A 9,357-nucleotide genomic window follows, 5' to 3' on the forward strand; every position below is an offset into this window, starting at 1 on the left:
AATGTCCCTAAACTGCACTACAATGTCCCTACAATACACTACAATGTCCCTAAACTGCACTATAGTGTCCCTATAGAAACCTATAACCTATAAACAAACCTGCAAGAATCTAAATATTGGACTATAAATTGGACTATAAATTGTGCCTTCCTGTATTATACTGTACTTATGCTAAAATATTTATTATATTCTACTGAGCCATTTACTTTATGTTCATATTCTTATATTTTATTATTTCTTATTGTTGTCGCATTGTTGGGAGGGAACCTGTAAGTAAGCACTTTGTTGGACGATGTATACCATGTGTATCCTGTACATATGACTAATAAAACTTGAAACTTGAAAAACACAAAGTAAAGAAGCTGAAACAGAACAACAAGCACACACTAACACACCACAGCAGCATACAGTATCGCACATGCTGTGCTACACATGAATACGGACAAACAGTTTGACACGCTAAATACTCCTCTAGGGAGACTACCTTGCCAAGCCATGTCAAAGATCTCAGTTAACCAGCTTAAGAGGATCTTGGGTTCTGAGAATATGAAATATACTTACTCTGAGAATTACAACCTAACAAGGATAAAGAGTGGGACTTCTTTATCTCCAAAAACACCCGCACACCCACCTGCACCCCAGCTTTCTCCGCTGTTGCTGCCCGGGTTTATTTGCGTTTTGAGGTGAATATTAGACACATTTCTTCAACAAATCCCCCTAGATTTACCGTCAAGAGCCAAAACCGCTAAGGTTTGTTAATTGAGAAGGATGCTTTGAGAGCGAGGAGGACATGTCCTGGACCAGGGGAATGAACAACCCAGAACAACACGTCTAGGGCAAGGGCTGAGTAATTTAGGAGATGTGCCAGAGACGGTTTCACACCAAAATCCACCTACGACTCTTTACTACCTGCCACTCTGTCCCATCCATCCATATCGGACCTTTAAATTACATCGTGGCAATAAGCCTAGGAGTGGCAATGGACTACTCCTACTTAGAGAGAGAGAGAGAGAGAGAGAGAGAGTGAGTGTAGTGTGTGAGAGAGCGAGCGAGATATGATGAAGAAAGACAAAATAGTTGAAAATATTGATAAGAAAGCAAGGCAGATCAAGAGCAAGATGGGCACAAAACTCACAACATGACAACATAAGTGTCATCCTTCCACATGACAGCTGACCTGTCCTCTGGATATGATGAACATCTCACTGACCTGCTCTGGGGTCACAGTGGCACTTCTTGACAGTTTTCTATGTGCTCTGTCTCGGTTCCCTCATCCCTCATCCATTAAACAGACACAGTCCCTTTCTTCACTGCTGGCTCCATTCATCTGAATGGAACTGAACTCCCTCATCAAATAGTCAGGAGATTAAATTGCCCTGCTCTGTAAGTCCTTTTGATGAATCAATTATTAAAAACAGGCAGGCTCCAGTGAAAGGGAGCTCCCGCTCTGGGAATTTGTTGAAAGTGAGAAAGTGCCACTACACAGAGCTCAGAGTCAGAAACCTAGCCTACCGATGAACCCGTCAAAATAAAGTCATTTAGATCTCACAGAGGCCTAATTCACTGGCTGATGTGGTAGGAGTAGTACAAGAAAATGTGAGCTCAGTAAAACAATAATGGAGTGACACTGTATCATACTCTATTGCATCCAGCCAATCAAAAAGCAGGATTTTCTGCATACACTAATGTAAATTAAGTTAATTCAACAACATTAAAGAGACCAAACGTGTGTTCAAATAGTCCTGTTTATTATGGTTAGCCAAAACCAATGTTCTGATTGTGACTCCCAGAACATTGTACATTTTGGGGTGCTAAAATTGACTTGGACTGAATTAGGTGCAGGAACTCAGCAATACTTTTGCGCTAATAATTACTATTCTATAACAGGTGCAAGAACTCAAGCAATAGCAAATCAGAGGTGCCGGTACCAAGTTCCGTTGAGCTCCTGCCCAAATCAAGCACTGCTTATACTGTAGAATCATGAAGCCAAAACAGCCATCTCCACTGTCAACTTCTATGTAAAAAAATAATAATTAAAAATCTCCCTAAACTGCACGTAAATCCAGCAATATTTAAAAAAGCTGTCTTTAGCTTTCTATTGTATTTAGCTATTTTAAAGGTGCAATATGTAACTTTTTGGGCCACCCAACCAAATTCACATAGAAATATGAGTTCTAGCCATCATTCTCATTGAAAGCAAGTCTAAGAAGCGGTGGATCTGTTCTATGTGCGCCATGTCTATGCTTCCTGTTCTTAAGTTTTTGCATCTTTTACTTTAGATCGCTGAAAATACAATATGTTAGGTTATGGAAAATATATTTCACAGAGGTTTAGATGGTCCAATGATTCTCTACACTATACTTGCTTGTTTTGTCACATAAACTGAAATTAGGTGAACTATTAGAATTTTAGCAACCAGGAAATGGCAGAGAGATTTCTGCATAGTGCATCTTTAAACTCAGAACACTAGCAGTTGCAATCACCAGCAAGTGTGAGTGAGACAATGAAAAAGAGCAGAGCAGTAAACAGGCCCTAAACACAACTGGTGGTAGCACTGAATAAAGTAAGAGTACACACAAACGTTTCGTTCCACTCCCACATTTCATTCCCTGTCCTCCCCAGGACCGCCACAAGCTGCATTGCCTTCCTCTGCTTCCACACAGGCACAGGGAAACAACAACAAAAACTGTGGCAGCCAACAGAGCCTACTATGGTGGTATGCTACTTATGGACTCCAACACACCTCCTATCCTCCTGTTTTTGTAATATAATGAAATTACTGCTAGGTGGTGCCTGCTACATGGGCACCGAATGGAGAGATTGGCTCCAGTGTAAGGGCTTTTAACTGGGCCTTTTTATTTCCATTCAGATCCAGATTATTTGGTTCAACAACTGCAGGCAGCGAAGAAACAGGAAAGTTATGTGCACTTTCACCCAGGTATACAGTACATCAATTTTTGATTTACTTTTATTTTCTTATACTCCCATCTCTGCCTCCGGGCTGTAAGCTCTCGTCACATTAGCCAAACCCGCCCACAGGTCGATGATAGGGGAGACAAACACGCTGGCCAGCTGCCTTGAGACAACAGTCCAGCATTAACAGAGAGGAGTAGAGACAGAGAGAGTCTGCTGTTTGCTGATGATCTGATGCTTCTGTCCCCAACCAAGGAGGGCCTACAGCAGCACCTAGATCTTCTGCACAGATTCTGTCAGACCTGGCCCCTGACCGTAAATCTCAGTAAGACATGGTGGTCCAAAAAAGGTCCAGTTGCCAGGACCACAAATATAAATTTAATCTGGACAACGTTGCTCTGGAGCACACAAAAATATATACCTACCTCGATCTAAACATCAGCACCACAGGTAACTTCCACAAACATGTGAACGATCTGAAACACAAGGCAAGAAGGGCCTTCTACACCACACCATTAATTAGGCCAATACCCGCTAATTATCATAATTCAGAAAAGAGCTGTTAAATTCCACAACTACCTAAAAGGAAGCAATTCCCAAACCTTCCATAACAAAGCCATCACCTACAGAGAGATTAACGTAGAGAAGTGTCTCCTAAGCAACTGGTACTGTGGCTCTGTTCACAAACAGACACCACAGAGCCCCAGGACAGCAACACAATTATACCATGAAAAAATGTATATGATAATTACGTGACACATTGGAAAGAATTGACCAAAAGCAAAGCAAACTGGAATGCTATTTGGCCTTAAACAGAGAGTACAAAGTAGCAGAATAGCAGACCACTGTGACTGACCCAAAATTGAGGAAAGCTTTGACTATGTACAGACTCAGTGAGCATAGCCTTGCTATTGAGAGAGGCTGCCATTGGCAGACCTGGCACTCGAGAGAAGACAGGCTATGTGCACCCTACCCACAAAATGAGGTGGAAACTGAGCTGCACTTCCTAACCTCCTGTCAAATGTATGACCATATTAGAGACACATATAGTGCCTTTGTTATGTTACAGCCTTACTCTACAATGTATTAAATTAAACAATTTCCTCAGCAATCTACACACAATACCCCATAATGACAAGACAAAAACAGGTTTTTAGAAATATTAGCAAATTTATTAAAAACAAAAAACAGAAATTCTTTATTTACATAAGTATTCAGACCCTTTGCTATGAGACTCGAAATTGAGCTCAGGTGCATCCTGTTTCCATTGATCATCCTCGAGATGTTTCTACAACTTGGAGTCCACCTGTGGTAATTTAAATTGATTGGACATGATTTGGAAAAGGCACACACCTGTCTACATAAGGTCCCACAGTTGACAGTGCATGTCAGAGCAAAAACAAAGCCATGAGGTTGAAGGAATTGTATGTAGAGCTTCAAGGCAGGATTGTGTCCAGGCACAGATCTTGGGAAGGGTACCAAACATTTCTGCAGCATTGAAGGTCACCAAGGACACAGTGGCCTCCATACATTTTAAATGGAAGAAGTTTGGAACCTGCAAGACTCTTCCTAGAGCTGGTCGCCCGGACAAACTGAGCAATCTGGGGAGAAGGGCCTTGATCAGGGAGTTGACCATGAACCCGATGGTCACTCTGACAGAGCTCTAGTCCCTCTGTGGAGATGGGAGAACCTTTCAGAAGGACAACCATCTCTGCAACACTCCACCAATCAGGCCTTTATTGTAGAGTGGCCAGGCTGAAGCCACTCCTCACTAAAAGGCACATGACAGCAAGCTAGGAGTTTGACAAAAGGCACCTAAAGACTCTTAGACCATGAGAAAAAAAAAAAGATGAAAAAAAAAGATGATCTGGTCCGATGAAACCAAGATTGAGGTCTTTGGGATGAATGCCAAGCGTCACGTCTGGAGGCAGTGGTGGAAAAAGTACCCAATTGTCACACTTGAGTAAAAGTAAAAATACCTTAATAGAAAATGACTCAAGTAAAAGTGAATGTCAACCAGTAAAATGCTACTTGAGTAAAAGTCTAAAATTATTTGGCTTTAAATATATTTAAGTATCAAAAGTAAATGGAATTGATAAAATGTTCTTAAGTATCAAAAGTGAAAGTATAAATTATTTCAAATTCCTTATATTACCCAAACCAGGCGGCACGATTTTCTTGTTTTTTTGTCATTTATGGATAGCCAGGGGCACACTTCAACACTCAGACATAAATTACAAACAAAGCATTTGTGTTTAGTTAATCTACCAGATCAGGTAGTAGGGATGTCCAGGGATGTTCTCTTGATAAGCGTGTGAATTGGACCATTTTCCTGTCCAGCTAAGCATTCAATTGTAACAAGTAATTTGGGGTGTCAGTGAAAATGTATGGAGCAAAAAGGACATTATTTTAAAAAGTAAAAGTTGTCAAAAATAAAAATAGTAGAATAAAGTAGATACCAAAAAAAAAAAAGACTTAAGTAGTACTTTAAAGTATTTTTAAGTGGTACTTTACACCACTGTCTGGAGGAAATCTGGCACCATCCCTACGGTGAAGCATGGTGGTGGCAGTATCATGCTGTGGGGATGTTTTTCAGCGACAGGGACTGGGAGACTAGTCACGATCGAGCAAAGATGAACAGAGCAAATTACAGAGAGATCCTCGATGAAAACCTGCTCCAGAGCACTCAGGACCTTAGACTAGGGCGAAGGTTCACCTTTCAACAGAACAACGACCCTAATCACACAGCCAAGACAACGCAGGAGTGGCTTTGGGATATGTCTCTGAATGTCCTTGAGTGGCTCAGCCAGAGCCCGGACTTAAACCTGATCGAACATCCAACCTGACGGAGCTTGAGAGGATCTGCACAGAAGAATGGAAGAGACTCCCCAAATACAGGTGTGCCAAGCTTGTAGCGTCATACCCAAGAAGACTCAAGACTGTAATCTCTGCCAAAGATGCTTCAACAAAGTACTGAGTAAAGGGTCTGAATATGAATGTACATTTGATATTTCAGATGTTTATTTTTAATAAATTAGCAACAATTTCTAAAAATACATTATTGCTTAGTCATTATGGGGTATTGTGTGTAGATTGATGAGGGACACAACAATTTCATCAAGTTTAGAATAAGGCTGTAACCTAACAAAATGTGGGAAAAGTCAAGGGGTCTGAATACTTTCCAAAGGCACTGTATTTCCTTCAGATTACACAGACCCATTAAAAAACTAATTCAATTTTGATAAAATACCACAATGTGCCATCACAGCAGCTAGATTTGTGACCTGTTACCACAAGAAAAGGGCAACAAGTGAAGAATAAACACCATTGTAAATACATCCCATATTTACGTTTATTTATTTTCCCTTTTGTAATTTAACTATTTGCACATAGTTATAACACTGTACATAGCCATAATAAGACATTTTAAATGTTATGAGTGTAAACTATTATGAGTGCAATGTATATAGTTTGTTTTTATTGTTTATTTCAATTTTATTTATCTATTTCACTTGCTTTGGCAATGTAAACATGTGTTTCCTATTCCAATAAAGCCCTTTGAATTTAATTTAATTGAGAGAGTGAGTGAGGAGAGTAGAGCGAAAGGAAGAGAGAAGGAGAGAGGCAATGATAGTGAGGAAATAGGTGGTAGGAAGCCATTATCAGTAGTCACTCTCCTTCATGTTCTAGGCCCCATAGACTGCTCAGCACCATTGACACTCTCTAATCTAAAGCAGCAGGCAGTAGTAGCACCTTGCAAGGCATCTGCATGTGCACGTGTGCCGAAAAACACCTGGCTCTGCCACTGGAATGCTTCAGGAGCCTCCACAGCCCATTATTGGTAATCACTTCCTGTGCAGGGAAAGCTGGGTAAAATGTGCTACAGATGTAGACTACAACACTATAGGACTGCCTGCTATGTACTGTACAGTAGATCTCTCTCCTTCCTTCCTCCTCCACCTCCTTGTCTGATCTCTCCCACTGAGTTGTACAAGGAGGAGAATCCCTCTGTGTTCCCAGCACCACCCTGCTCTTTCAAACGCACCCATAGTCAGCAGTCAGGGTTAGCCACACTGTCTGTCTGCATGCCGCACATGCTAGCACACCATGCTGACTTACAGCTGCCTACATTGGTCTTCTGAGTAGAAAGGAAAATCTATTGGAGATCCCCACCTGCCCCAGTCCACTCCAGCAGCTCTCTCTCCCATAATCTCGGTCTCCAATTGTCTGTCTCCCTCCTGCTTATCAATCTCTTTTTAAAGCGGAACTCAAGTGGTCAGTGTTAATGTAAGACTGGTGGAGAAGCAGACAGAGACAGACAGATACAGACAGAGACAGAAAACCGTAGAGAAAGAAAGAGAGCAAGAATGAGAGAGTGAGAACAAGAGAGCAAGAAGGAGAGTGAGCGAGAGGGAGAGATAAATGGAGCCAGTGCTGTTTTAATTAACTGCTAAATTGCTGCTGCAACATGTGGAGTGCCAAAATAAATTTCTGCACTCTATTCCCTAAATATGCTTGAAAAGCGACCAGCAGAAGAAAAAAGCATGCCTTCATACAATCAGGGCACCCCTAATGAGGCATTTAGGATGTCTCAAATTTCAGATTTTTTTCCTCCAGAAAAAGTGATATAAATATGTTTTATTAAATATCATGGGGTTCCTTATGCACACAGGTTACTGAAAATGAGATGATTCCTCTTCCGACATGCATTTTTGAATGTTAATGACAGTAATATATTTTTCAGACAAAAACTATTTTTCCTGACACTTACCTGGTTCTACAAAATAACAGCAAATTACATAATGTTGCATTTCACAAAATAAAACAAGATCAATTTCAATGTCACTGACATTTAAAAAGTTGAATACTAAAATCATTCAATAATGAAAAAACCTAATAATAATAAAAAATAATAACACCTCAAAAATACTTTCATTTTGACCATTAAATGAGGGTTGTTTATTAGAGGTAAGCCTATTATTCGGCATTAATTAAAAGTTAATTAAGCCATAGTAGGCTAATAGGCTAGCCTAAAAAAATAAGTAATTTATTTCCCATATTACTAAAACGAATTACAGAGCTCTAAACTATTCCAAAATACACTATCAGTTTCCAGTCATACAGAATCCACAGCAGAATAACAGCTTGGAAATTCGACCTACCTGTGCATTGCAAACCTCTTATGGTGAGATCCAGTGAGTTGTCGGGTCTCAATTTCCTTTTTATAAGGGAAAATTCGTAACTTGTTTGGTTTCAAAAGAACTCCTCCTACATGACCCCTTCACATGAGATGATAAAGAGATATTAGATCATTATAGAGAAACAAATCATTCCCTTTGTTGTATTTTATCAGTTGGCAATTTATGTTGCCATCAAACATTTGGGCTCTCCGTGTGCATTATTTATGTATATTCAAAAATCTGCAACTCATTTCAAATAAAATGAGAAACTAATCTTTCAAATGCAATCCGCTGAAAAAATGTTTGTATAACTTTTGCTATTTCTTTCAGTCAGCGCAGTTATTTATAAGAAGGCTCGTGCTAGTAAATCACTCACTTGATGCAATTTCCACATAAATCCAATTTTAAGCGTCGGAAACCTTCCAACTCAGACAAGTCATTCACAATCCTGGGTTTTTTGCATCCAACCCCATCTAGTGCAGGAGTCTCCGCAAGCATGATGTTGAGTTGGCCCCACCCCTCAAACTCACACAGACTGCGAGACGAAAAACCAGAGGTGGAACAGTTGGGTTGTGCTGTGCTGTTTGTTTATATCAACAAATCTGGTTAAATACCATTAGTTCTAATCTGTGCTGTAATGAAGCACGAAAAAAATACCCGTAACTTTCGGCCATCAAGCCTTGCCCAGCTGGATTGGTTTACCCTTAAAGTGAGGCATTTAAATTAGGTCTATTACGACAACTGATAGGCTACAATCTTATTTTACGGGTCAAACGACTTTTCTAATTATGATATTTTTCTACCTAAGAAAATATATTTTGACCTTGCATTTAAATACATCATCCTCAGTGGCTGTGCATAGGTCTAGTCATTTTTACTGACAACTAGGCCTACACTAATACGATTATTGAATCAATTTGATTATGCATATCTCTCCTTGACAGGTGTTTCCTGCCAGCGCGCGAACGTGTAGTTTTGGCGCAGTGTAAGGCCCGTGCAAAGGATGCAAAAGAAAGGTAGACTTTGCCCAAATCGATATCACCATTCAAATGTTGAGTAAGCGGTTTGTTTCTATTTTTTTTTTTTTTAGATTTGGCCATATTTGCGGTAGGCTAATATTAACTGGCAGTTGGAATTGTTAAATTAAATAGTATTGACTTGAGGTAAAAACGTTTGGTTACTACAGTAGGTAGGCTATGCCATTATTATCCTAAAGTCCTACTAGAGTACATACAGTACTGTATGACTTTGAGGGGGAACTTTT

At 40.0% G+C, this 9,357-nt stretch overlaps 1 protein-coding gene across 2 annotated transcripts in view; it reads right to left on the bottom strand.

Moving 5' to 3' along the window:
* Positions 1-8,566, bottom strand: part of LOC110501508 (R-spondin-1) — a 35,277-nt gene extending 26,711 nt beyond the window's left edge. Inside the window, exons 1-2 of one of the 2 annotated variants that reach the window (XM_036947585.2) lie at positions 8,470-8,566; positions 8,076-8,192 (exon numbers count right to left, since the gene is read on the bottom strand). The gene's annotated coding sequence lies outside the window, so the exon portion shown is untranslated. The remainder of the gene's footprint in view (positions 1-8,075; positions 8,193-8,469) is intronic. The other variant, XM_090198652.1, reaches the window with a different exon arrangement.
* Positions 8,567-9,357: the final 791 nt, after the last annotated feature.

This window comes from Oncorhynchus mykiss, chromosome 2 (genome assembly GCF_057628025.1).
Source record: "Oncorhynchus mykiss isolate SJ-2025 chromosome 2, ASM5762802v1, whole genome shotgun sequence".
Taxonomy (NCBI): Eukaryota; Metazoa; Chordata; class Actinopteri; order Salmoniformes; family Salmonidae; genus Oncorhynchus; species Oncorhynchus mykiss.